Source organism: Somniosus microcephalus, chromosome 11 (assembly GCF_052327205.1).
Source record: "Somniosus microcephalus isolate GS21.2 chromosome 11, FLI_Smic_1.0, whole genome shotgun sequence".
Taxonomy (NCBI): Eukaryota; Metazoa; Chordata; class Chondrichthyes; order Squaliformes; family Somniosidae; genus Somniosus; species Somniosus microcephalus.
In genome coordinates this window covers 84,059,670-84,086,277 of record NC_140997.1, presented here as the reverse complement: position 1 = coordinate 84,086,277, position 26,608 = coordinate 84,059,670, and positions in this window count along the sequence as shown.

Sequence of the window (26,608 nt, the reverse complement as noted above, 5' to 3'; positions counted from 1 at the left end):
GATCTCCAGTTGGTTCCTCAACATATTGGTCCAGGAAACCATCCTGTATACACTCTAGGAATTCCTCCTACACAGTATTGTTACTAATTTGGTTAGCCCAATCTATATGTAGATTAAAGTCACCCATGATAACTGCTGTGCCCTTATTGCATGCATCTCTAATTTCCCATTTAATGCCATCCCCAACCTCAGCATTACTGTTTTGGGGTCTGTATACAACTCCCAGTAATGTTTTCTGCCCCTTGGTATTTCTCAGCTCTTCCGATACAGATTCCACATCATCAGAGCTAATATCCTTCCTTACTATTGTGTTAATTTCCTCTTTAACCAGCAATGCTACCCCACCTCCTTTTCCTTTTTTCCTGTCCTTCCTGAATATTGAATACCCCTGGATGTTGAATTCCCAGTCTTGGTCACCCTGAAGCCATGGCTCCATAATCCCAATTATATCATGTCTGTTTACATCTATTTGCACAGCTAATTCATCCACCTTATTACGAATGCTCCTCGCATTCAGACACAAAGCCATCAGGCTTGTTTTTTTAACACTCTCAGTCCTTTTAGAATTATTATTTACTGTGGCCCGATTTGATTTACACCCTTGATTTATCTGCCTTCCACTTTTGCTTTTCTCCTTCCTGTCTTTTGCTTCTATCCTTGCTTCCCTTTCCTCTGTTTCCCTGCACAGGTTCCCAACCCGCTGCCATTTTAGTTTAAACCATCCCTAACAGCACGAGCAAACTCTCCCCCAAGGATATCGGTCCCGGCCCCGCCCAGGTGTAAACCGTCCAGTTTGTACTGGTCCCACCTTCCCCAGAACTGGTTCCAATGTCCCAGGAATTTGAATCCCTCCCCGTTGCACCGTTCCTCTAGCCATGTATTCATCTAAAATATCCATCTATTTCGACGCTGACTAACACCTGGCACAGGTAGCAATCCTGAGATTACTACCTTTGAGGTCTTATTTTTTAATTTACCTCCTAACTGCCTATATTCAGCTTTTAGGATCTCATCCCATTTTTACCTATATCATTGGTACCTATATGCACCACAACACCGAGCTGTTCATCCTCCCCTCCAGAATGTCCTACAGTCACTCTGAGACATCCTTGACCCTTGCACCAGGGAGGCAACATACCAGCCTGGAGTCTCATTTGCAGCCGCAGAAATGCCTATCTATTCCCCTTACAAAAGAATCCCCTATCGCTATATCTCTCCCGTTCCTTTACCTCCCATCCTATGCAGCAGAACCACTCATGGTGCCAGGAAGTTGGCTACTGCTGCCTTCCCCCAATAAGCCATCACCCCCAACAATATCCAAAGTGGTATATCTGTTTGAGAGGGGGATGTCCATAGGGGACCCCTGCACTACCTGCCTGTGCCTACTACTCTGCCTGGTGGTCACCCATTCCCTTCCTGCCTGTGCAGCCTTTACCTGCGGTGTGACCAAATCTCTAAACGTGCTATCCACAATGCCCTCAGCATCACAAATGCTCCAGTATGTAAACATTCACAGCTCCAGTGCCACAGTGTGCTCTGCCAGTAGCTGCAGCTGGATACACTTCCTGCACACCTGGTCTTCAGGGGCACAGGAAGTGTCCCTGATTTCCCACATAGTGCAGGAGGAGCATGCCACGGGGCCGAGCTGTGCTGCCAAGACTTAAACTTTAATTAATTCAAATTAAATTAAATCAAATCAAAACCACTAATTACACTACAACTAAATGATATACTCAAGGGCCCTTGTTTATGAGCACTCCCCGCTAAACAAAAGATACCCTAGAAATTATAAACCACAAAAATTACATTTGGAAAAAAGAGAGAAAGAGATAAATACACACTAACCAATCACTTGCCTGCTTTCTGGTGAAGTCATACTTCGATTACTTTTTACTTCATTACACTCACCGGTCCATTGTAGCCCCGGTTCACCCTTGGAATCTCCCAAGGTTTGGCGCTATCCAGCCTCTCCCACTCATCTTTGAAATCTCCCGAGGTTTGGCGCTGTCCAGCCACTCTCACTCACCTTTGAAATTTCCCGAGGTTTGGCGCTCTTCAGCCACTCCCACTCACCTTTGAAATCTCCCGAGGTTTGGCGCTGCCCAACCAATCCCACTCATCTTTGAAATCTCCGGAGGTTTGGCGCTCGCCAGCCACTCCCACTCACCTTTGAAATCTCCCGAGCTTTGGTGCTCTCTAGCCGGTCTCGTTCACCTTTGAAATCTCCCGAGGTTTGGCGCACTCCAGCCGCTCTCGCTCACATTTGAAATCTCCCGAGGTTTGGCGCTCTCCAGCCGCTCTCGCTCACCTTTGAAATCTCCCAAGGTTTGGCGCTCGCCAGCCGCTCTCACTCACCTTCGAAATCTCCCGAGGTTTGGCGCAATCGAGCCGGTCTTGCTCACCTTTGAAATCTCCCGAGGTTTGGCGCTCTCCAGCCTCTCTTGCTCACCTTTGAATTCTCCCAAGGTTTGGCGCTCTCCAGCCACTCTCGCCCACCCTTGAAATCTCCCGAGGTTTGGCGCTCTCTAGCCGCTCTCGCTCATCTTTGAAATCTCCCGAGGTTTGGCGCTCTCCAGCCACTGCCACTCACCTTTGAAATCTCCGGAGGTTTGGCGCTCTCCAGCCGCTCTCACTCACCTTTGAAATCTCCTGAAGTTTGGTGCTCACCAGCTGTTCTCGCTCAGCTTTGAAATCACCTGAGGTTGGTGCTCCCCAGCCATACTCGCTCACCTTTGAAATCTCCCGAGGTTTGGCGCTCTCCAGCCGCTCTTGCTCACCTTTGAAATAATCCGTGGTTTGGCGCTCTCCAGCCATTCTCGCTCACCTTTGAAATCTCCCGAGGTTTGGCGCTCTCCAGACGCTCTCACTCACCTTTGAAATCTCGCAAGGTTTGCTGCTCTCGCTCACCTTTGAAATCTCTGGAGGTTTGGCACTCTCCAGCCGCCCTCACTCACCTTTGAAATCTCCCAAGTTTTGGCGCTCTCCAGCCATTCACGCTCATCTTTGAAATCTCCCGATGTTTGTCACTCTCCAGCCGATCGTGCTAACCTTTGAAATCTCCCGAGGTTTGGCGCTCTCCAGCCGCTCTCGCTCACCTTTGAAATCTCCCGAGGTTTGGCGCTCTCCAGCCGTTCACACTCATCTTTGAAATCTCCTGAGGTTTGTCGCTCTCCAGCCGCTCTCGCTCACCTTTGAAATCTCCGGAGGTTTGGCGCTCTCCAGCCGCTTTCGCTCACCATTGAAATCTCCCGAGGTTTGGCGATCTCCAGCTGTTCACGCTCATCTTTGAAATCTCCTTAGGTTTGTCGCTCTCCAGCCACTGTTGCTAACCTTTGAAATCTCCCGAGGTTTGGCGCTCTCCAGGCGCTCTCGCTCACCTTTGAAATCTCCCGAGGTTTGGCGCCCTTCAGCCGCTCTCGCTCACCTTTGAAATCTCCTGAGGTTGGGCGCTCTCCAGCCGCTCTTGCTCACCTTTGTAATCACCCGAGGTTTGGTGCTCTCCAGCCGCTCTCGCTCACCTTTGAAATCTCCCGAGGTTTGGCGCTCTCCAGCCACTCTCCCCCACCTTTGAAATCTCCCGAGGTTTGGTGCTCTCCAGCCGCTCTCACTCACCTTTGTAATCTACCGAGGTTTGGCGCTCTCCAGCCGCTTTCGCTCACCTTTGAAATCTCCCGAGGTTTGGTGCTCTCCAGCCGCACTCGCTCACCTTTGAAATCACCCGAGCTTTGGCTCTCTCCAGCCACTCTCGCCCACCTTTGAAATCTCCCGAGGTTTGGTGCTCTCCAGCCGCTCTCGCTCACCTTTGAAATCTCCTGAGGTTCGGCGCTCTCCAGCCGCTCTCGCTCACCTTTGAAATCTGCCGAGCGTTGGTGCTCTCCAGCCACTCTTGCCCACCTATGAAATATCCCGAGGTTTGGCGCTCTCCAGCCGCTCTCGCTCACCTTTGAAATCTCCCGAGGTTTGGCGCTCTCCAGCCGCTCTCGCTCAGCTATGAAATATCCCGATGTTTGGCGCTCTCCAGCCGCTCTCACTTAGCTTTGAAATCTCCCGAGGTTTCGCGCTCTCCAGCCGCTCTCACTCAGCTTTTAAAACTCCCGAGGTTTGGCGCTCTCCAGCTGCTCTCACTCACCCTTGAAATCTTTCGAGGTTTGGCGCTCTCCAGCCGCTCTCACTCACCTTGGAAAATTCCCGAGGTTTGGCGCTCTCCCGCCGCTCTCGCTCACCTTTGAAATCTCCGGAGGTTTGGCGCTCTCCAGCCGCTCTCGCTCACCTTTGAATTCTCCAGAGGTTGGCGCTCTGCAGCTGCTCTCGCTCACATTTAAAATTTCCCGGTATCTGGTGCTCTCTAGCCGCTCTCGCTCACCTTTGAAATCTCCCGAGGTTTGGCGCTCTCCAGCCGCTCTCGCTCACCTTTGAAATCTCCTGAAGTTTGGCGCTCTCCAGCCGTTCTCGCTCAGCTTTGAAATCACCTGAGGTTGGTGCTCCCCAGCCATACTCGTTCACCTTTGAAATCTCCCAAGTTTTGGCGCTCTCCAGCCGCTCTTGCTCACCTTTGAAACCATCCGAGGTTTAGCGCTCTACAGCCATTCTCGCTCACCTTTGAAATCTCCCGAGGTTTGGCACTCTCCAGACGATCTCACTCACCTTTGAAATCTCGCAAGGTTTGCTGCTCTCGCTCACCATTGAAATCTCTGGAGGTTTGGCACTCTCCAGCCGCCCTCACTCACCTTTGAAATCTCCCAAGTTTTGGCGCTCTCCAGCCGTTCACGCTCATCTTTGAAATCTCCCGATGTTTGTCACTCTCCAGCCGATCGTGCTAACCTTTGAAATCTCCTGATGTTTGGCGCTCTCCAGCCGCTCTCGCTCACCTTTGAAATCTCCCGAGGTTTGGTGCTCTCCAGCCGTTCACGCTCATCTTTGAAATCTCCTGAGGTTTGTCGCTCTCCAGCCGCTCTCGCTCACCTTTGAAATCTCCGGAGGTTTGGTGCTCTCCAGCCGCTCTCGCTCACCATTGAAATCTCCCGAGGTTTGGCGATCTCCAGCTGTTCACGCTCATCTTTGAAATTTCCCGAGGTTTGTCGCTCTCCAGCCGCTCTTGCTAACCTTTGAAATCTCCCGAGGTTTGGCGCTCTCCAGGCGCTCTCGCTCACCTTTGAAATCTCCCGAGGTTTGGCGCCCTTCAGCTGCTCTCGCTCACCTTTGAAATCTCCTGAGGTTGGGCGCTCTCCAGCTGCTCTCGCTCGCCCATGAAATCTCCTGAGGTTTGGCGCTCTCCAGCCGCTCTCGCTCACTTTTGTAATCTCCCGAGGTTTGGTGCTCTCCAGCCGCTCTCGCTCACCTTTGAAATCTCCCGAGGTTTGGCGCTCTCCAGCCACTCTCGCCCACCTTTGAAATCTCCCGAGGTTTGGTGCTCTCCAGCCGCTCTCACTCACCTTTGTAATCTACCGAGGTTTGGTGCTCTCCAGCTGCTTTCGCTCACCTTTGAAATCTCCCAAGGTTTGGTGCTCTCCAGCCGCACTCGCTCACCTTTGAAATCTCCCTAGCTTTTGCTCTCTCCAGCCACTCTCGCCCACCTTTGAAATCTCCCGAGGTTTGGTGCTCTCCAGCCGCTCTCGCTCACCTTTGAAATCTCCTGAGGTTCGGCGCTCTCCAGCCGCTCTCGCTCACCTTTGAAACCTGCCGAGCGTTGGTGCTCTCCAGCCACTCTCGCCCACCTATGAAATATCCCGAGGTTTGGCGCTCTCCAGCCGCTCTCGCTCACCTTTGAAATCTCCCGAGGTTTGGCGCTCTCCAGCCGCTCTCGCTCAGCTATGAAATATCCCGATGTTTGGCGCTCTCCAGCCGCTCTCACTTAGCTTTGAAATCTCCCGAGGTTTCGCGCTCTCCAGCCGCTCTCACTCAGCTTTTAAAACTCCCGAGGTTTGGCGCTCTCCAGCCGCTCTCACTTACCCTTGAAATCTTTCGAGGTTTGGCGCTCTCCAGCCGCTCTCACTCACCTTGGAAAACTCCCGAGATTTGGCGCTCTCCCGCCGCTCTCGCTCACCTTTGAAATCTCCGGAGGTTTGGCGCTCTCCAGCCGCTCTCGCTCACCTTTGAATTCTCCAGAGGGTGGCGCTCTCCAGCTGCTCTCGCTCACATTTAAAATTTCCCGGTATCTGGTGCTCTCTAGCCGCTCTCGCTCACCTTTGAAATCTCCCGAGGTTTGGCGCTCTCCAGCCGCTCTCACTCACCTTTGAAAACTCCCGAGGTTTAGCGCTCTCCAGCCACTCTCGCTCACCTTTGAAATCTCTCGAGGTTTGGTGCTCTCCTGCTGCTCTCACTCACCTTTGAAAACTTCCGAGGATTGGCGCTCTCCAGCCGCTCTCGCTCAACTTTGAAATCTCCTGATGTTTTGCACTCTCCAGCCGGCCTCGCTCATCTTTGAATTCTACCGAGGTTTGGCGCTCTCCAGCCGCTCTCTCACAACTTTGAAATCTCCCGAGGTTTGGCACTCTCCAGCCACTGTCAATCACCTTTGAAATCTCCCAAGGTTTGGCGCTCTCCAGCCGCTCTCGCTCACTTTGAAATCTCCCAAGGTTTGGCGCTCTCCAGCCACTGCCACTCACCTTTGAAATCTCCGGAGGTTTGGCGCTCTCCAGCCGCTCTCGCTCACCTTTGAAATCTCCTGAAGTTTGGCACTCTCCAGCCGTTCTCGCTCAGCTTTGAAATCACCTGAGGTTGGTGCTCCCCAGCCATACTCGCTCATGTATGAAATATCCCGAGGTTTGGTGCTCTCCAGCCGCTCTCGCTCACCTATGAAATATCCCGAGGTTTGGCGCTCTCCAGCCGCTCTCTCTCACCTTTGAAATCTCCTGAGGTTTGACGCTCACCAGCCGCTCTCACTCACCTTTGAAATCTCCTGAGATTTGGCGCTCTCCAGCCGCTCTCGCTCACCTTTGAAATCTCCTTAGGTTTGGCGCTCTCCAGCCGCTCTTGCTCACCTTTGAAATCTCCCGAGGTTTGGCGCTCTCCAGCCCCTCTCGCCCACTTTTGAAATATCCTGAGGTTTGGCGCTCTCCATTCACTCTTGCTCTCCTTTGTAATCTCCCAAACTTTCGCGCTCTCCAGCCAATCTCGCTTACTTTTGGAATCTCCTAAGGTTTGGCGCTTTCCAGCCGCTCTCACTCACCTTTGAAATCTCCCGAGGTTTGGCGCTCTCCAGCCGTCCTCGCTCACCTTTGAAATCTCCTGATGTTTGGCGCTCTCCAGCTGCTCTGGATAACCTTTGAATTTTCCCGATGTTTGGTGCTCTCCAGCCACTCTCACTCACCTTTGAATTCTCCCGAGGTTTAGCAATCTCCAGCCACTCTCACACACCTTTGAAATCTCCTGAGGTTTGTCGCTCTCCAGCCGCTGTCACTCACATTTGAAATCTGCCGAGGTTAGGCGCTCTCCAGCCGCTCTCGCTCACTGAGAAATCTACCAAGGTTTGGCGCTCTCCAGACGCTGTCACTCACTTTTGAAATCTCCGGAGTTTTGGCGCTCTCCGCCTATCTCGCTCAGCTTTGAATTCTCACGAGGCTTGGCGCTCTCCAGCCGCTCTCGCTCACTTTGAAATCTCCCGAGGTTTGGCGCTCCCCAGCCTCTCTCGCTGAACCTGAAATCTCCCGACGTTTTGCGCTCTCCAGCCGCTGTCACCCACAATTGAAGTCTCCTGAGGTTTGGCGCGCTGCAGCCACTCTCACTCACCTTTGAAATCGTCTGAGGTCTGGCGCTCTCCAGCCGGTCTCGCACTCCTTTGAAATCTATCGAGGTTTGGCGCTCTCAAGCCCCTCTCGCTCACCTTTGAAGTCTACCGAGGTTTGGTGCTCTCCAGCCCCTCTCGCCCACTTTTGAAATATCCTGAGGTTTGGCACTCTCCATCCACCCTTGCTCACATTTGTAATCTCCCAAACTTTCGCGCTCTCCAGCCACTCTCGCTTATTTTTGGAATCTCCTAAGTTTTGGCGCTCTCCAGCCGCTCTCATTCACCGTTGAAAGCTCTGGAGATTTGGCGCTCTCCAGCCGCTCTCTCACACCTTTGAAATCTCCCGAGGTTTGGCACTCTCCAGCCGCTGTCACTCACCTTTGAAATCTCCCAAGGTTTGGCGCTCTCCAGCCGCTCTCGCTCACTTTGAAATCTCCCAAGGTTTGGCGCTCTCCAGCCACTGCCACTCACCTTTGAAATCTCCCGAGGTTTGGCACTCTCCAGCCGCTGTCACTCACCTTTGAAATCTCCCAAGGTTTGGCGCTCTCCAGCCGCTCTCGCTCACTTTGAAATCTCCCAAGGTTTGGCGCTCTCCAGCCACTGCCACTCACCTTTGAAATCTCCGGAGGTTTGGCGCTCTCCAGCTGCTCTCGCTCACCTTTGAAATCTCCTGAAGTTTGGCGCTCTCCAGCCGTTCTTGCTCAGCTTCGAAATCACCTGAGGCTGGTGCTCCCCAGCCATACTCGCTCATGTAGGAAATATCCCGAGGTTTGGTGCTCTCCAGCAGTTCTCGCTCACCTTTGAAATCTCCCGATCTTTGGCGCTCTCCAGCCACTCTCGCCCACCTATGAAATATCCCGAGGTTTGGCGCTCTCCAGCCGCTCTCACTCACCTTTGCAATCTCCTTAGGTTTGGCGCTCTCCAGCCGCTCTCGCTCACCTTTGAAGTCTACCGAGGATTGGTGCTCTCCAGCCCCTCTCGCCCACTTTTGAAATATCCTGAGGTTTGGCACTCTCCATCCAGCCTTGCTCACATTTGTAATCTCCCAAACTTTCGCTCTCTCCAGCCACTCTCGCTTATTTTTGGAATCTCCTAAGGTTTGGCGCTCTCCAGCCGCTCTCATTCACCGTTGAAAGCTCTGTAGATTTGGCGCTCTCCAGCCGCTCTCGCTCACCTTTGAAATCTCCCGAGGTTTGCTGCTCTCCAGCCGCTCTCGCTCACCTTTGAAATCTCCCAAGGGTTGGGGCTCTCCAGCCACTCCCACTCACCTTTGAAAGCTCTGGAGGTTTGGCGCTCTCCAGCCGCTCTCGCTCACCTTTGAATTCTCCCGAGGTTTGCCGCTCTCCAGCCGCTCTCGCTCACCCTTGAAATCTCCCACGGTTTGGCGCTCTCCAACCGCTCTCGCTCACCTTTGAAATCTCCCGAGGTTTGGCGCTTTCGAGCCGCTCTCGCTCACCTTTGAATTCTCTCGAGGTTTGGCGCTTTCCAACCGCTCTCGCTCACCTTTGAACTCTCCCGAGATTTGGCTCTCTCCAGCCGCTCTCGCTCACCTTTGAAATTTCCCGAGGTTTGGCGCTCTCCAGCCGCTCCCAATCACCTTTGAAATTTCCCAAGATTTGGAGCTCTCCAGCCACTCTTGCTCACCTTTGAATTTTCCCAAGGTGTGGCACTCTCCAGCCGCTCCCACTCAATTTTGAAATTTCCCGAGGTTTGGCACTCTCCAGCCGCTCTCGCTCACCTTTGAAATCTCCTGAGGTTTGGTGCATTCCAGCCGCTCTCGCTCACCTTTGAATTCCCCTGAGGTTTGGCGCTCTCCAGCCGCTCCCACTCACCTTTGAAATTTCCCAAGTTTTGGCGCTTTCCAGCCGCTCTCGCTCACCTTGGAAATCTCCTGAAGTTTCACGCTTACCAGACGCTCTCGCTCATCTTTGACATCTCCGGAGGTTTGGCGCTCTCCAGCCGCTCCCACTCACCTTTGATATCTCCCAAGGTTTGGTGCTTTCCGGCCGCTCTTGCTCACCTTTGAAATCTCCCAACTTTTGGCGCTCTCCAGCCGCTCTCGCACCTTTGAAATCTCCCGAGGTTTGGTGCTCTCCAGCCGCTCTTGCTCACCTTTTGAAATTTCCGAGGTCTGGCGCTCTCCAGCCGCTTGCGCTCACCTTTGAAATCTCCTGATCTTTGGCGCTCTCCAGCCACTCTCGCCCACCTATGAAATATCCCGAGGTTTGGCGCTCTCCAGCCGCTCTTGCTCACCTTTGAAATCTCCTGAGGTTTGGTGCTCTCCAGCCGTTCTCCCTCACCTTTGAAATCTCCTGAGGTTTGCCGCTCTCCTGTCGCTCTCGCTTATCTTTTAAATCTCGCGATATTTTGCGGTCTCCAGCCGCTCTCGCTCACCTTTGATATCTTCCGATATTTGGCGCTCTCCAGCCGCTCTCGCTCACCTTTGAAACCTCCCGAGTTTTGGCGCTCTCCAGCCACTGTCGCTCACCTTTGAAATCTCCCGAGGTTTGTGATTGAGTCTTGACTGAGTGGTTTGTGTAGTAGTGAGAGTGGTGTGTGCAGTAGTGAATGAAATATGTGTGCAGTAGTGACTGAATGGTGTGTGCAGTCGTGAGTGATTAGTTTGTCAGTTGTGAGTGACCTTTCTGTGCCATGGCGAATGAATGCTATGCACGGTAGTTAATTCGTGTTGTGTGCTGTAGTGAGTGATTGGTGTGTGCAGTAGTGAATGAGTGGTATGTGCTGTAGTGAGTGCTGTGTGCAGTCGTGTAAGTGTGAGTGCTGTGTATTATGTCCGTGTGTAATTGAGACACGGACTGCAGGAGTTGGTTACAACAGGCGTTTACTGAGTGGAGACAAAACTGGAACTACTATGCAAAGTTACTGCACAGGCTTATACACAGGGGTGGTCACTACTGGTACTGCAGTATACAGGGGCTGCAGAATATAGTTGCTTCTGCAAAGTACATACAATACAATTCCTCCCCTTTTAGCTAAACAGTACATAACATTTCATTAATAATCAAATAACATATTTACAATTACAGTTGCTATATACATTAGCTGAAGTTAAGCAATTATAAGTTCAGTCTTTGAGGAGGCTTCCTGATTCTGTCCGGATAACGCCCCTTTGGGGTATCAGGTTCTTCTGGCAAAGTTGATTCGGGATCAACGTCGTTGTTTGGTTCGTCTGCTTCCAATATCACCGATTCTGAGGTAGATGCAATTGGTACTTTGGTTTCATCACCAGGTGTATCGGATCATGGTGTGGATTTGATGTTTTCCAGTGACTCTAGAATCTGGCCAGCATGGCGTCTTACAATGCTCTCTCCAACGTCCACGGTATACATTAGAGGTCCTTGCTGTGTGCAGATCATTCCTGGCTGCGATTTCTCTGTGCAGTGTTCCCGGGCCAAAACTGGTTGACCTATCTTAAAACTCCTGGTCGGCCTTTCATTCATATTCTGAAACTGCCTGTTCTCCACATCTCTTCTGATGTTTGGCTTAACCAAATCCAAGCGGCATCGTAGTCTTCGATTGAAGAACATCATGGCTGGAGTTTGGTTGGTAACCGCATGTGTCGCATTCTGGTAGGCAAACAAGAAGTTATCCACCTTGTGTTGTAGGGGTATGTCTTCATTACACATTGCCTTGATAGCCTTCTTGAATGTTTGAACGAACCTCTCAGCCAATCTATTGGTGGCTGGATGATATGGGGCGGATGTGTAATGCTTAACACCATTGTTCTTTAAGAACCTCCGGAACTCTTCAGACACAAACTGTGGTCCATTGTTGGAGCAAATCTGTTCAGGCAGCCCATTCCTGGCGAATATGGCTCGTAAGACTGTGATAGTTTTTTCTGTGGTGGTTGAGGACATTTTTATTACCTCTGGCCACTTTGAATGTGCATCCACCGCAATTAAAAACATCGAGTCCATAAATGGGCCAGCAAAATCAATGTGTACCCTTTGCCATGGAGATGAGGGCCACTCCCATGGATGTAGAGGGGCTTGTGGTGGGGCGTTTTGGACCTTCTGGCATCCTGTACAGCTCTTGGTCATCTCTTCGATTTCTCTATTGATTCCCGGCCACCACACAAACGCTCTGGATAAGATCTTCATTTTTACCCCTCCCAGAGGACCCTCATGAAGCTCATTGAGCACTCTATCCTTCAATTTGTGTGGAATTACTACTCTGGATCCACACATCAAGGTTCCTCTGCACACTGACACCTGTTCTCTTCTCGGTGAGAATGCTGGCAACAGTGGTTTGCCATGTGCTGGCCATCCCTTCACCGTTAAATCATAGACCCTGGAAAGTGTCGGTTCATTTTGTGTTTCCTTTTCTATGTTTGCATTCGTCACAGGTAGACATTCGACTATGGTCGAGTGGAATATCTCCACAGGAGCCACTGCAGGTGCTTCTTCCACCATCGGCAACGATAGGTGCAACAATCCATCAGCATTCCCAAGCTGTTTAGTTCCTTTGTACTCGATGTCATATTGGTGTGCCCCTAGGAAAAGGGACCACCTCTGTAGCCGTTGTGCTGTCATTATCGGGACGCCCTTCTGAGGGTTGAAAATGGAGACAAGAGGTTGATGATCGGTTAGTAGAGTAAATTTCTGACCGTGCAGGTAGTGATTGAACTTCTTCACTGAGGGCCTCTCTGTCAATCTGGGCGTAGTTACGCTCGGCTGAAGTTAACGAGCGTGACGCAAAAGCTATCGGCCTCTCTGAACCATCAAGGAATTTATGTGACAGTACCGCTCCAATGCCGTAGGCAGACGCATCACACGCCAGTCTTATCGGTAGTGATGGGTTGTAGTGAGCCAATACTTCTCTTGAAGTGATTAGGTTTTTACTCTTGTGAAAGGCCCGCTTACATTCATCGCTCCATTTCCATGCTACTCCAGTTTGTAGTAGGGCGTTCAGTGGGTGCAGAATTGTGGACAAATTCGGCAAAAACTTACGGTAGTAATTCACCAATCCGAGGAATGACCTCAGTTGCGACACATTTTCAGGCGCTGGAGCCTTAACTACCGCTTCAATTTTGTCAGGGGACTTATGTAACCCCTCTTCATCAATCACGTGGCCACAATACGATATCTGTTTATTAAAAAACTCGCACTTGGGGCGATTGGCTCATAGCCCATGTTCTCTTAGCCTAGTGAGTACCTGCTCTAGGTTGGCAAGGTGTTCACTGTCTTTTTCACCTGTCACTAGGATGTCGTCCAAGTAACACTGAGTCCCCGGAATCCCTTGCAGGACCTGTTCCATCGCTCTTTGCCATATCGCCGGAGCTGATGCTACTCCGAATACCAGTCGATTATACTGGTGAAGACCTTTGTGAGTGTTTATCGTGAGATACTTCCTAGAGGATTCTTCAACCTCCATCTGCAAATATGCTTGCGCTAGGTCAATTTTTGTAAAACACTTCCCTTCAGATAGTGAGGCAAAAATATCTTCTGTCCTCGGGAGGGGTTACTGTACTGTGTGAAGGACTGGGTTCACCATCACCTTGAAGTCCCCACAGATGCGAACCTTCCTTGGCTCCTCAGACTTATTGTTTAACATTTTTTTCATGACAGGAACGATGGGTGTCACCCACTCGCTCCAGTCTACCTTAGATAACATGCCTGCATTCTCCAGATTCTCCAGCTCTGCCTCGATGGCTGGGCGAATTGCATACGGTACCGGTCTTGCTTTGAAAAACTTGGGAATTGCATTCTCTTCTATTTTTAGCAAGGCGGTTATGCCTTTAAGAGTTCCCAGTTCTTGTTGAAATACCTCTTTAGCGTTAGCTAAGATTTTTGACAATCGGCCAGGTGTGACGTCGTCATCCTTTTTACGAGCCACAGTCTGTGCCTGAATGGAGTGCCAGTCCAAACTTATCTTTCTGATCCATTCACGTCCCAATAACGGTGGTCCACCATCTTGCAGTATGTACAGATACAATTTCTGTATTTCCTTGCCGCTGTATTCGACAGGCACCCTTATTTTCTCTCTGGGGTATACTTTCTGCCCCGTATACATCTTCAAGACAATGGATGTCTCTTTCAAGGGTATGTGAGAGAATAGCCACTCATAGTCTCGTCGATTCATGGCGGTCAGGGCTGATCCTGTATCCAATTCCATTTTGACTTGGGACCCTGCTATCGTGAGGGTGACCCAAATGGTTCAGTGATCCTCTTTTGCGATTACGTTGTGAAGTTTGAGACAGCTTAGTCTCTTGTTCCCAGATTCACTATTGCTCTTCTGGTCTTCGGAACTACTGTCCGTCATCTTTTGTACTTTCCTGTACTGTTCCTTAGTAGCCTTTTTGTTGTCGTTAGTCTTCTTCCCAGACCTGCAAACTCATGCAATGTGTCCCATCTTTCCGCATTGCCTGCATATTTTGTCCTTGGACCAGCAGTCCTTCTGGTCATGGGTTGTTCTGCTACAGCGATAACATTTTTCAAATCCCCGTGTCATTTCATGGGTGCCGTATTCCTGTGGCTTCTGCTGTATTTCCACAGCTCCCCTTGCTGCTGCTTTGTACGATACTGCCACGCTGAAAGCCTTTTCTAGCGTCAGCTCTTTCTCTGAGAGTAACCTCTTCTGGGTTCCTTCACTCAGGAGTCCACAGACAAATTTGTCCCGTAGGGTATCTGCCAGTCCTGCTCCAAACTGGCAGTGCTTTGATAGCTTGCGTAGTTCCGTAAGGTAATCAGCATTGCTCTCATCTTTATGCTGATTTCTCTTGTGGAATTTACATCTTTCTGCTATCAGCAGTGGTGTAGGATTTAGGTGTTCCTGTAGAATATAAACAATTTCGTTAAAGCTCTTCGCCACCGGTTTGGCTGGAGTAATCAGGTTCCGCAATAAGCCGTACATTCTTGCGCCCATTAAGTTTAGTAGTACCGATGCCTTTTTCTCATCAGCTACTTCGTTTGCCTTGCAATATACTTCGACTCTTTCCACATACGTGGTCCAGTCTTCTATTGTATTATCGAAGGCAGTGATGTTGCCAGTCTTCGGCATCTTGGAAAGCTAGGATGGCACCTCCCGCACTTTGCCTTCTTCCCCGATTGAACAAAATGGCGCCTCCCGTGCTTTGCCTTCTTCCCCGCTGGATTAAGATGGCGCCTCCCGCGATTTCTGTCTTCTCCGCTGCTGCTAGCGCTGTTGCTAGCGTTTTTATGCCTTGATGGTGATGCCCTATGGTCTTCGCGCACTTCCCCCCCGCGCTGCTGCTAGCGCCGCTCTCCGCGGTCCCCGTGGCAAACTGCAGCTCCTCGCGGCTTCCTGCGCTTCTAATTTCTTTTATTTTCCCATCGTCAGAGCAAACCCTATGGGACACTTTCCTCCCTCTTCTCGGGTCTGTACGCTGCCCGGCTTCGTAGCACTGGCTGCGCCCTGTGTGCTCCACCCTCTCTCTCCTCTTCCCGACAACGCTGCTCGGCCCCGCTGAAAAGCCACCCGATCGAGCTCTAGCCTGCCACAGCCCAGGAAGGATCAGTGTACTACCTGCCACCAGCCCGATTAGCTGGAACACCATAGACAGGATAACCAAGCCCCGCTCTCGACAGCCTCTCCTGCAAATCTTCAACTCCGATGAATCAGAGGCGGTTGCCCACGGTCGACGCCCGCTTCTTCTGTTTGTTTTTTTTTTCTTTCTTCCTTCTGGCCTCGACCTCTAACAACTTCGATTCAGGGATGGATCTCCATGAGGTGGTGCAGAACTGTAGGTAAGTTCGGATCTGCTCGTCGCCAGTATTATGTCCGTGTGTAATTGAGACACGGACTGCAGGAGTTGGTTACAACAGGCGTTTACTGAGTGGAGACAAAACTGGAACTACTATGCAAAGTTACTACACAGGCTTATATACAGGGGTGGTCACTACTGGTACTGCAGTATACAGGGGCTGCAGAATATAGTTCCTCCTGCAAAGTACATACACTACACTGTGTGCAGTTGTGAGTGAGTGGAGTCTGCTCTAGTGTTAGTGCTGTGCACAACAGTGAGCCTGTGCTGTGTGCAGTAATGAGTTATTGGTGGGTGCAGCAGTGAGTAAGTGGTGTGTGTAGTAGTGAGTGAGTGGTGTGTGGAATATTGAATTAGTGGTGTGTGCAATAGTGAATTTGTGGTGTGTGCAGTAGTGAGTGAGTGGTGTGTGCGGTAGTGAGTGAGTGGCATGTGCAGTAGTGAGTGAGTGGCATCTGCAGTAGTGTGAAAGTGGTGTGTGCAGTAGTTATGGAGTGATGTGTGCAATGGTGTGTGTGGTGTGTGCAGTTGTGTGTCCATGCTGTCTGCAGCAGTGACTGAGTGCTGTTTGCAGTAATGAGAGAGGTGTGTGCAGTCACGAGTGAGGGAAGGGTGCAGTAGTGAGTGAATGGTGTGTGCAGTAGTGAGTGAGTGGTGTGTGCAGTCATGAGCAAGTGGTGTGTGCAGTCATGAGCAAGTGGTGTGTGCAGTGGTGACTGAATGGTGTGTGCAGCCAAGTATGACTGGTGTGTGCAGTGGTGTGTGAGTGGTGTGTGCAGTAGTAAGTGAGTGGTGTGTGCAGTCGTGAGTTAATGATGTGTGCAGTCATGTGTGAGTGGTGTCTGCAGTGGTGAGTGAGTGGTGTGCAGTCATGTGTTAGTGCTGTGTGCAGTAGTGAGTGAGCAATGAGTGCAGTAGTTAATGAGTGGCATGTGCAGTAGTGTGAGTGGTGTGTGCAGTAGTGAGTCAATGCTGTCTACAGTAGTTACTGAGTGGTTTGTGCAGTAGTGAGAGTGGTGTGTGTTATAAATCTCATCATCAAGAAACTTTTTATGAAATAACGCTGGACGGCCAGCTGGTGGTGCTGTCCAAGGAGTATAAATACTCGGACGTGGGCCCCAGCTTTCCAGGGACATTTTGTAAGATAAGGAGCTAGTGAAATACAACTAGACTTCCATGTTCTGAAACAAGTTGATTAATGCCTTGCTTTATGCTCAAACCAAGTGCACAGTGAGTTTTATTACATCAATTTAATCAACTTGATATCGACTCCATGCTTTGGGTGATTTCGGGAACAGCCAGCTATGAGTCGAACCATAGAAGGGAACTCAGACAAGTAATCGATCCATCATGGAGAAACTACTCAGCCCCGCCCATCTCGACCTGGACCCGAATTCACTTACAGCTGCTAAGGTATGGAAACATTAGTATCGTTCTTTCAGCAACTTCCTCAGGGTGTGTGGTGAAAATGTTCCTGATAAATTAGATATACTTGCGAATTATGTATCCCCTCATGTGTTTGATTATGTCAAAACTGTGTAGACTATGACGCTATTATCCAAATACTACAGCAGCTATATGTCAAGTCCCCAAATGAAATTTTTTCTCGGCATCTACTGGCCACAACTCGACAACAACCCAAGGAATCACTTGACGAATTCATTCAGAAACTTCGCAGGCTCAGCAAGGATTGTAATCTTAAAGCTGTTACAGCTGAGCAGTGCCAGGAGGAGTTAATTCGTGATTCCTTTATTAATGGGATTGCGTCTCCCTTCATACGTCAGCATCTGTTGGAGAATAAAACCCTCAAGTTACAGGCTGCCTATGACCAGGCATGTTCTCTGGACTTAGCAAAGAGGAATGCAGATACCTATCTTTCACCATGTGCACGGGCTGCTGCTATCACTTTTAGTGACTCCTTCGATAGGCCTCGGGCGGAAGCCCTCACGGATGAAGACTCCAACCTGGCTGATGGCAACCCTACACTAGAAACCTACACGGATGACGACCCCGTCCTAGCGGCATCTTGGCAATCCGGAAGGAAGTGTTTCTTCTGTGGAGGTGTGTTCCATTATTGGAAATTTTGTCCTGCTCGTAACGCAACCTGCAATCATTGCAGCAAGGAAGGTCACTTTTCTAAGGTATGCCGGTCAAGAGCCACTGTTAGTAAGAAAGGCCACTTTTCTATGGTATACTGGTCGAGAGCTCCTGTTAGTTTTGCAGCTACTATCTATAAAACTGCTCCTCCCCCTAGAGCCACTATTAAGGTTACAGCTGCAATCTATAAAGCTGCTCCTCCCCCAAGAACCAATACAAAGGTTACAGCTGTCAAGGGTAAAACAGCCCCTCCTCCCATCACAGCTGCTTTTCCCCAAAGTCTGTCCCATGCAACCACGTAGGTTTCGGTAAATGGGCACATTTTGAGTGCACTAATCGACTTATGCAGTTCTGACAGCTTCATTAGTGAGCGGGCTGTCAATAAGTTAAAACTGCGTATTTACCCCTCGGACAGGAAAATTGCAATGGCTCTGACGACACTGACTACCAATTCTTCCGGCTTTTGTCTTGTCGACCTTATCCTCAATGGCCGCACTTATTTCTCCACCCGGCTCGGGGTGCTCAAGAACCTATGCAGTGATGTGCTCCTGGGACAGGATTTCCAGAAACAACACGAAAGACTCACTTTCGTGTTTGGAGGGTCATAGCCTGAGGTTATTATATCCAAATACCGTTTTGTGCACTTTCGGCGGCTTCGCTCGATGAGAACCTCCTTGTTTGCCAATCTTTCCCCCCGATGTAAGCCCATAGTCACTGAATCACGGCACTTCAGCCAAGATGATCGAGCCTTTATCGAAGCAGAAAACTCTTGCCTTCTAGCTGACGGTATCATTGAGCCATGTTCATCTTCCTGGCGGGCTCAAGTCGTCATTGTTAAAAATCCTCTGAAGCAACACAAGAAACATCTTTGCATCGATTACTCACAAATTATTAACCAGTATATCGACCTGGATGCCTACCCACTACAACGCATTGATGACATGGTCAATAACCTTGCCAACTACAAGGTATTTTCAACTTTTGATTTAAAGAGCGCATAGCATCAAGTACCATTAAAGGACTCTGACAAAAAGTATACAGCCTTCGAGGCCAATGGTCGGCTTTACCAGTTTTGTTGCCTTCCATTTGGGGTCACCAATGGGGTGGCCATCTTTCAACAGGCAATGGATAGCCTAATCAAACAGGAGAACTTAACGGATACTTTTCCATATCTGGATAATATCACCATTGCTGGTCATGACCAGAAGGAGCATGATGCCAACCTCCAGAAATGTTTTGATGTTCTCCGTTGTCGCAACTTAACCTTAAATGAGTCCAAATCTGTGAAATCAGTACTATCAGTCAACATCCTTGGCTACTGGGTGGGCAACAGTGTCATCGAACTGGACCCAGAGCGACTTCATCCGCTTCAGGAGCTCCCTCTCCCTATGAATCTCAGCTCTCTTCATCGGGCACTCGGCACGTTTGCCTATTATGCGAAATGGATACCCCACTTCTCTGACAAGATCCAGCCCATGCTTCACGCTAAGTCATTTCCATTGGAGGCAACGGCTATTTCAGCTTTCAACCTCCTCAAGCGACAACAGGAAAAAGCCACAATTCATTCCATTGATGAAAATCTTCCTTTCGTGGTCGAGTGCGATGCATCGGATGTGGCGATCTCTGCTACCTTGAATCAAGGTGGTCGAACCGTTGCATTTCTATCCAGAACTTTGCAAGGTAGCGAGCTCCATTATCCTCCTGTCGAGAAGGAGGCTATAGCCATCATCGAAGTGGTGCGTAAATTGAGTCATTTTCTCGCTCGTTGCCATTTCACACTTATAACCAATTAGCACTCCGTGGCCTTTATGCTGGATAACCGGAAACGCACTAAGATCAAGAATAACAAAATACAACTCTGGAGGATGGAATTGGCTGCCTTTGGATACACCATACATTATCGACCCGGCAAAGAGAATGTGGCCCCAGATACCCTCACGTGGGCATTCTGCTCTTCTATGTCAACTTCGACTCTGGCGGATCTTCATACTGACTTATGCCATCCTGGCATTACCCGCATGTTGCACTTTGTGCGATCTAAATAAATCCAATTTTCTATGGAAGATGTGAAAAGAACGTGCTCCTCCTGTATAATTTGTGCGGAGTTAAAACCTCAATTCTTCCATCCATCGGATGGCTCGCTCATACACGCTATGCAGCCTATGCAGCGACTCAGCATTGACTTTAAAGGGCCATTGCCTTCCTCAATGCGGAACACCTACTTACTGACTATGGTGGATGAAAATTCACACTTTCCCTTTGCTTTCCCCTGTCCCAATATGCTTAATTCCACAGTTATCAAATGCCTTGATCAAGTCTTTTCCCTTTGCGGTACGGCCAATTTAATCCACTCTGATCGGGGTCCCTCCTTCATGTCAAGCGAACTCAAAAGTTATCTCTCCCAACGGGGAATTGCCACAAGTAAAATGACACCGTACCATCCCATCGGTAACGGACAGGTTGAGAGGTACAACGCTATCATTTGGAATGCTGTTCATCTTGCGCTGAGGTCACGCAATCCACCAGACCAGCAGTGGGGAACTATGCTCCCTGATGCGTTGCATTCCATCAGGTCTCTTCTTTCTATTTCCACCAATGTCACTCCTCACGAGCGATTCTTCAGGTTCCAGCATCGCTCCACCCATGGGATGTCGCTACCATCATGGTTGGCAGCTCCTGGCCCCGTGCTGCTCCGAAGATTCGTCCGATCGTCGAAAACCGATCCTCTAGTCGACGAGGTAGAACTTACGGACGTCAACCCCATGTATGCACACGTGCGGTACCCGGATGGCCGGGAGTCCACCGTTTTGCACTGGGACCTGGCTCCCTGTCCGGCCGGTTCCATGGACCCAACTGATGGAGGGACCCGCGGGGATGAGGCCGACACTCTGCGCCCCCCAGAGGATGATGCCCTACCTGGGACATCGAGGGATCTGCCGGCTGCACCACCGGATCCGCTCGGGGAACCGAGCGCTACCCCATGGGTTGGCCACCCCGGGCCAGGATGCTGGTCAATCCTGCACCGGGAGTCACAATCTCCCCAGCCTTCCTCGGGTTGATCAGAGCAACACGGGCCCTGTCGATCCACTGGTATATCTAAAAGACTGCAGCTATTTGTGGTCCGCCTAATCTGTTAAGAGGAAGTCGTCGGACTTCCAAATCTTTTAGGCAGGAAGAATGTTATAAATCTCATCATCAAGAAACTACTTATGAAATAATGCTGGACAGCCAGCTGGTGGCACCGTCCAAGGAGAATAAATACTCGGGCATGGGCCCCAGCTTGCCAGGGACATTTAGTAAGACAAAGAGCTAGTGAAATATAACAAGACTTCCATGTTCTGAAACAAGTTGATTAAAGCCTTGCTTTATGCTCAAACCAAGTGCGTAGTGAGTTTTATTACATCAGTGTGTGCAGTGGTGAGTGAGATATGTGTGTCATAGTGATTGAGTGGCATGTGCAGCAGTGAGTGAGTGCATGATTTGTTCAGTGGTGAATGAGTGGTGTGCACAGTGGTGAATGAGTGTGGTGTGTGCAGTAGTGAGTGAGTGGTGTGCGCAGTAGTAAATGAGTGGTTTATGCAGTAGTGTGAGTGCTTTGTGCAGTACTGTGATTGCTGTGTGCAGTAGTGAGTGAGTGGCATTTACAATAGTGTCAGTGGTGTGTGCAGTAGTGAGTGTGTGGAGTGTGCAGTAGTGAGTGAGTGGTGTGTGCAGTAGTGAGTGAATACTTGGTGTGTGCAGTAGTGAGTGGTGCATGCAGTAGTGAATGAATGGTGTGTGCAGTGCTGAATGAGTGTGGTGTGTGCAGTAGTGCGTGAATGGTGTGTGCAGTAGTGAGTTGATGATGTGTGCAGTCCTGTGTGAATGATGTGTGCAGTAGTGAGTGAGTAGTTTGTGCAATAGTGAGTGACGTAAGAAAACTACTAGGCACTTGTTTAAGCTTTAAGCAAAGCTTTAATCAACTGTTTTACAACATGGAGGTCTAGTTGTGTCCTTCACTAGTTCCTGCTATGAAAGACCTGTGCAAGCTGGGCCCGTGCCCGAGTACTTATACTCTCCTTGGACAGTGCCACCCATAGGCCACTCAGTATTATTTCATAAGTCTTTCTTTCATGAATGACTGATTCATGTCAGAGAGTGAGTGCTGTGTGCAGTTGTGTGTGAGTGGTGTGCGCAGTCGTGTGTGCAACAGTGAGTGAGTTGTGTGTGCGGTCGTGAGTGAGTAGTGTGTGCGGTCGTGAGTGAGTAGTGTGTGCAGTCGTGTGTGAGTGGTGTGTGCAATGGTGAGTGAGTGGTGTGTTCAGTAGTGTGAGTAGTGTGTGCAGTTGTGAGTGAGTGGTGTGTGCAGTGTTATGTTCATTAATAACTAGTCATTTTCATTATGAACAGCTAGCTTCTAGCTAGTCACTTTATTCAGTACATGTGGACTTCTACAGCTTCCATCTTGACTACTGCCTTGTGGGTAGCCTACTGTTATATACATATAGCTCTACAGCTCCACCTAGTGTACCATTCTAGAATGACATGTTACTGATCATCACATCCCCCTTTCTTTGAGGTTAAACAAAATCAATATCAATCAATACCAATCAACTTTCAAGAAACACGATAAAGATGATATCAGTAACACTTTTGTTAGTGCTCTATAAACATAAACATTTTCACAACAGTCAACACATTTTCAAAGCTTTACTTTATACTCAAAGATTAAGTCTATCAGGCTTTTTTACTTCACATGTGGATCTTCTCAGCACGGGTAAGTCTGATGTGTTTTCATGAGAGCCTGTATGTGTGTTTGTGTTAGATTGTTCTGGTGGTGATTGACAAGATTCAGTTGCAGCATTGTCATCGATTTGCTCTTGGATAGTTTCTTGTGTATTCAGAAGGGAACGGCGGTTCCTCCTGAGAATCTGTCCTTCCTCAGTTCTAACAGTGTATGACCTTATTCCTACTTCCTCAAGAACTGTAGCTTTCCTGTTCCATGCATCTGGATCCTCAATCCTGACAACATCATCCCTTGTCAATGGTTTTAGAGTTTTGGATGACTTGTCATAGTATGATTTCTGTTTCAGCTTTAACAGTTGAAGTCTCTGTCTTAGTTCCTTACTCTGCTTTTCTTTTGCACAGCAGGGTAGCGTGGTACTCAACTTGTGACCCATTAGGAGTTCAGCAGGTGAAGAACCAGAGTCTAAAGACGAGGCTCGGTAGCTCAGCAGGGCGAGATAAGGATCAGACTTGCTTTCTGTCGCTTTCTTCAGTAGCTGTTTGAGAACTTGAACACCTTTTTCTGCCTTACCATTCGACTGAGCATACAAAGGACTGGATGTGATGTGCTGAAAGTCATACTGTGCTGCAAACTGTTGCCACTCCTTTCAGTTGAAGCACGGACCATTGTCGCTAACGGCAATCCTGGGAATTCCATGTCTGGCGAAGATGGATTTCACATGCATTATGACACTGCTTGCTGTGGTGCTTGAGAGCAGCGCCATCTCAGGATAGTTCGAATAGTAGTCAATCTCTATTAGATAGTCTTTACCATTCAAATGAAAGAGGTCCATACCAACCTTTTGCCATGGTGCTGTTGGTAAGTCAGCTACTATCATTGGTTCCTTTGCTTGTTTGTTTTGGTGTTTCTGACATGTCTCACATTTGCCTATCATGTTCTCAATGTCCTTATTTATGCCAGGCCAATAAATAGTGTCTCTTGCTCTCCTTTTGCATGTTTCAATTCCAAGGTGTCCCTCATGAATCCTTTTGAGCATGTCTTGATGTAGAGCCTGTGGAATGACTATTCTGTTCTGTTTTAGTAATAGTTCACTTGCAACACTCAACTCTGACCTTATGTGATAGTACTTTGGACAGGAACCTTTTGGCCAACCATGATGAATGTTCTCTATTACTGTTTGTAATTCTGTATCTTTTACTGCTTCTTCTGCTATTTGCTTTCATTTTGTGTCTGACATGGGCAGCGCAGCAGTGACCATACTCACATGAACATCCACGTCTTCTTCAGTAGAGCTCTCATGACTCATTGTGGGTGCTTGGGATAGTGCATTTGCCAACACTATGTGTTTGCCTGGTGTGTAGATCAGTTCAAAGTCATATCTTTCCAGCTTCATCAAGAGTCGTTGAATCCTTGGAGACATCTCATTCAGGATTTTTTTTATGATTGCCACCAGTGGGTAGTGGTCTGTCTCAACTGTGAAGGTGGGAAGTCCATATATGTAGCCATGGAACTTTTCTAGTGCAACTACCAAGCCTAGACATTCCTTTTCAATCTGGGCGTATCAACACTCAGAATCAGTCATAGACCTGGAGGCATAGGCAACAGGCTTCCAATCTTCACCCTCTGCTTGTAGCAAGACCGCGCCTAGGCCATCTTTTGATGCATCCGTTGACACTTTGATTCTCTTTGTTAGGTCAAAGAAGGTGAGTACAGGTGTGGTTGTCAGCACTGTTTTGAGGTTCATCCACTCTTGTTCATGTCTTTCTGTCCATGTGAACTCATTTGTTTTATGTAGCAGGTCTCGCAGACAGGCTGTCTTGGCTGACAAGTTAGGAATGAGCTTTCCAATGAAGTTTATCATCCCCATGATGTGTAGCACTCCTTTTTTGTCAGTGGGTTGGGGCATTTTGAGTATGGCGTTTACTTTTTCCATATCTGGCTCTATTCCTTTACCAGATAGATTATCTCCTAGGAAAGTGACTTCCTGGATGCCAAACTGACATGGCTTTGTTGAGCTTCAGTCCATTCCGGCGTATGCTCTGTAGCACTTTAGTCAGTCTCTCATTGTGCTCTTTCAGTGTGGAGCCCTGGATGATGATGTCATCAACATTAACCCGAACAATTTCCAGACCTTCAATTATGTGTTCCATCGCTCTATGAAAGATTTCAGATGCAGATATTATCCCGAAAGTCATTCTGAGGAAACAATACCTGCCAAATGGTGTGTTGAAGGTACAGTATTTGGTGCTCTCTTCATCCAGTTTTAGTTGCCAAAATCCTTGTGAGGCATTGAGCTTTGTGAAGTATCTGGCACCTGACATTTCACTGGTGATTTCTTCTCGCTTGGGAATCTGGTAGTGTTCACATTTTATGTTTGCATTTAAGTCCTTTGGATCCATGCATATTCTTAGATCATTGTTCTTTTTCTTTACACATACCATAGAGTTAACCCAGTCTGTTGGCTCTTTGACTTTCCTGATGACTCCTAGTGTGGTCATTCTGTCCAGTTCTTTCTTGAGCCGGTCACGCAGGGGTGCTGGAACTCTCCGTGGAGCATGTACCACTGGCTGAGCATCCTCCTTTAGCTGGATCTTGTAAGTGAATGGTAGAACTCCAAATCCTTTGAACACATCCTGGAAATTACTCACTACAGAATCCATTGAATCATCTGGTCTGCTTATGGCACAGTTTATACGGTAGACTCTCTTGACCAGTTCTAAGTCCTCACAAGCTTTGTCACCTAGTAGTGAATCAAGTCCTTCAGCCACAACAGAAAAGATGAGATGATGCACTTTGTCTTTGACTGTCACTTTAAGTCTGCATACACCTAAGCTATCTATTTTCTGTCCATTATAGTTCTTCAGTAGTACTGACTTTTTCTGTATTTTGGGCTTTTCTTTCATATTTTTAATGTCACTCATACTGATTAGGTTTGCTTTTGCCCCAGTGTCTAGTTCAATGTAACTAATGCTCCATTTACCTGCAGTGACATTATCCATTTGTCCTCTTTTACTGCATTAACTTTATGTTCAGCATTGTCCATTCCTGAGGGCTGCACATTTTCTGTATCCTTTTCTATATTGTCACATGACACCATTCGTACAAATATTGTCTCACTTAAATCAGTGTCCTCAATGCCATTGACTTGTTGCCCTTTCTTTGTTTTTACTTTTGAAAGCATTGTTTGGCAATGTGATTCTTTCCATGACATTTTGTGCACATTTTTCCAAATGCTGGGCATTGTTTTAACTGGTGTTTGTAACCACAGCGTTTACAATTATAAATTCCATCCTCCGATTGCTTTGCATTTCTGTTCTGCCCACGTTTCTTCCCTTTGTAGGACACAGCACCGACAGCAGCACTATCACTTACTACAATCGCATTATTATTAACTTCACGGAAAGTCTTCGCGTGCTTTTAAGCTAGCTCACTGGCTTGGCATATTTTCACAGCATTTTCCAATGCTAATTTGGTTTCTCTCAACAGATGTCCCTGAACTTTTTATCATGAATACGAAACACAATCTGGCCACGAATCATGGATGATTTCTGTTCAGAGAAATTACATGTCTGTGCTTTCAGTTTCAGATCAGTCATAAAGCTATCAAAAGTCTCATTTTGCTGCTGTGTCCTTGAATGGAACATGTACCTCTCATAGGTTTTGTTCTTTTTGGGAGAAAAATGTGTATCAAATTTCTTCAGCTCATCATCTAATTTTTTTCTGTTCACCTCTGGATTAAATACAAATGTATTAAATACCTCTATCACCTGTGGGCCTGCAACCATAAGCAGCAACGCTATTTTCCTTGCATCTGGCTTTGTACCGAACCCGATGGCAGCAATGTAGAGTTCGAAATGTTGTTTGAAAGTCTGCCAATTGCAGTCGACATTCCCCATGAGTTTCAAACCCTCTGGTGGCTTCAAAGTCTCCATGTCGCGTTTCACAATATTCAGCAGATTTGGCCACTTCTGGTACCATGCTATGTTCATTAATAACTAGTCATTTACATTATGAACAGCTAGCTTCTAGCTAGTCACTTTATTCAGTACATGTGGACTTCTACAGCATCCTTCTTGACTACTGCCTTGTGGGTAGCCTACTGTTATATACATACAGCTCTACAGCTCCACCTAGTGTACCATTCTAGAATGACATGTTACTGATCATTACATGCAGTAGTGAGTGAGTGGTGTTTGCAGTTATGTGAGTGCTTTGTGCAATAGTGAGTCAGAGCTGTATGCAGTAGTGAATTATTGGTGTGTGCAGTAGTGAGTGAGTGGTGTGCACAGTAGTGAGTGAGTTTTATTTGCTGTAG